Source organism: Brassica oleracea, chromosome C1 (assembly GCF_000695525.1).
Source record: "Brassica oleracea var. oleracea cultivar TO1000 chromosome C1, BOL, whole genome shotgun sequence".
Lineage (NCBI taxonomy): Eukaryota > Viridiplantae > Streptophyta > Magnoliopsida > Brassicales > Brassicaceae > Brassica > Brassica oleracea.
In genome coordinates, this window is record NC_027748.1 from 30,108,424 (window position 1) to 30,111,637 (window position 3,214).

A 3,214-nucleotide genomic window follows, 5' to 3' on the forward strand; every position below is an offset into this window, starting at 1 on the left:
CGAGATCTATGACCTAATAATATATATTTCAGTGTGTGATATAATCCATAGCAACAGAGGTCATGAGACACCATCAAGAGATGGATAAAGGACTACAATGTCCGAGATAGATATGGTACTGCCTAAGGCAAAGAAATCGATGTCCACATCCATGAGAGTGTTCGGCCACAGAGCCATAATAAGAGATTATAAACTCACATCAATGATCATTGATCTTGAACACTCATGAGACAAGTAGTGGACATGTATAGACGAGGTCTATGAACCAGACATGGATCGGCCAGATCGAGACATAGGTTCACGATAACTATGTCTAGTACATTGTCCATAAGTACTTATTTTGTCCGACTAAAGTAAAGAGTTAAGAGTAGACGATCACGTCTAGACTATGGACATATGCAAACACGATTTGCAAAGACCCAATAGTGATCCCCGAGAACAATATGGTTCACATTATTTAGCACACATGCTTTACCGGGACACTCGATGTCAAGAGACATGAGAAAACGACCTAAGAGGTCAAAGTGGTCTAGATACGGCTTAGTAATGAACTTGGCCAATTACTCCATTCCTACATATACAGGAAAGATCACGCACCAGATGCGTAGAATGTAGAAACCTACAGTGAGGTTCACGTCAGGGGGAGTAGTGCGTGTTGTACTCTTTTTCCTTCATCACGGTTTTGTCCCACTGGGTTTTCCTGATAAGGTTTTAATGAGGCAACATGAAGCGTACTACAAATCATGTACGGTTATGGCATCCAAGGGGGAGTGTTATAAATCATGGAGTGGATTGCCATTAACCAGGCCCAGACAAAGACCGGCCCAATACCTAGAAGATGGAGAGATGGCCGAAGCCTAGAGAGAGGAGAGAGAGAGAGCCGACTTCAGGAGAGAGAAAGGTGGCCACAAAGCTTGGAGAAAAGGAAATCCTTTCCTTTTCCTAGTAGATGTAATCTTTCCATTATTATGTATTAGTAGTTTTCCTAATCCTAGTGAGTTTAGGTTTTGAATACTTTTCATTTATCTTCGTCTTGTAATCCTTATATAAAGGAACCCTCTTGATCATTAGTAAAAACACAGAAATATTCAGTCTCTAAAACTCTCTAATTACAACAAATAAACCTTTTTAGGAGTAGACTAGGAGTTAAGCCGCGCTACGCGCGGAGCTATTTATATTTTTAAATGTTAACTATATGGCTATTCATTTGGACGTTGTATTCTAAACAACAACAAAATTCTAAATTGTATGTTTGTGTAAATACTTATTTCTTTAGAAAAAAACAGAAAACTATATATTTTTCATATAGATGTTTCATATAGTTTTCCATTTTTATATTATATATTTATTTATTATTTAATTTTTCTTAAATTGTAGGGCATTTCTTTCAAATAATCGTTTTTAACTTTTTTCTCACAAAATAGTCATCAATAAGGAAATGAAAAAAGTAACCCATTTTATTTGAAAATTTTAACATTTCTTTTTTATTTTTCAAAATTTAAAATCATATCCACAAAATTCCACCCCATAGCTCTAAACCTTAAGTCTAGTTTATTTAACATTATAGCATAGATATAATTTTACTCTTTAATAAATGTTTAATTCAGATAAATGTTTAATTTAGTTTTTCTATTTTTTATATTGTATATTTACTTACTATTTATCTTCTTTTATTTTGTATATTTATTTATTCTAAATTTCTTGCTTTTATATCAATCATAATATTACGATATATATTTAATATAATATTTTATTTCTTATATACTATATTTACTTATTGTTTATTTTTTTCTTATATTTTATATTTACTTATTATAATATTTAACATTTCTATATGATTAATATTACTAACAATGATATTAAAATATTACATAATATTAAATTATAAATGTATTATAATATTAGAATAAAAATAAAATATCTTAATAATATTACTTATTATTTATTTTTATACTAATATTTTTATGTCTTTTTTTTTTGACATCAATCATCTACAGACTCATGCCGACTCTGTAAACCAAACCGGTAACTCTGTCCATGTGAACGACGAAAGACGGTTGTTTTCTAGCACTGCGTGCTAAACTATCCGCCTTTTGATTTTCCGTCTGAGGTACATGAACGATCTCTGAGTTTAGAAAGCTTCTTTTCAGCAGCTTAATGTCTTCTTGATAATTGTCAAAAGCTGGCCATTCTTCTGGTTCTGAAACCATCTTTACCAGTTGAGAACAATCTGTAGCAAATGTGACATGAAATTGCCGTAAATTCCTCATGTATTCCATTGTCCATATTAGCGCTTCTACCTCCGAATGAAGAGGTGAAAGACTTGCCCGGACATTCCGTGCCCCTAGAAATCCATCAAAACCCGCTAAAGTGATGTACCAACCTTGTCCTGAAAACTGTTCCTCATCTTTTCATGAACAATCTATGAAACACCATCTTCCTGGTATTGTTGATACAATTATTTCATGTAATTGATTTGCAACCCTCTAATTATTTGTTACATGTGCCTCCGCCCAAAGTGTTGATTCTAATTCCGTTAGTTTAAGCGTATATCTTGGATCAACATCCAAATTAATAAAAACTTTGTTCTTTTGACATTTCCAAATATACCATAATATCCACGCAAATTGGTGATCCTCCATTTTTGGATTAACTCTCCAAAAAAGATGATCTATATTTTTATGTCTTCTAGTCTATATTTACTAATCATTTATTTTACTATACATTTTTTAGATAGATGTTTAATTTAGTTTTTCCAGTTATGATATTGTATATTTATTTATTGTGTATTTTTTCTTATACTGTATATTTACTTATTCTAATATTACGGTAGATGTTTAATATAATACTTGTATTTCTTATATTGTATATTTACTTATTATTTATTTTACTATACATTTTTCAGCGATATGTTTTAATTTAGTCTTTTCATTTCTTAATTGTATTTTACCTTTTTTTTCTTATACTATAGATTTACTTATTCTAATTTTCTTGTTTTTATATCAAATGATAATATTATGATAGATGTTTAATGAGATAAAAATATTATCTTATATTGTATGCTTATTTTTCTTATATTGTATATTTACTTACAAAAATATTTGAAAATAATAAAATGTTAAACTATACATATTCAGATAGACGTTTAATGTAGCTTTTTTTATTTCTTATATTGTATATTTATTTATCTAATTTTTTTGTTTTATATCAAATT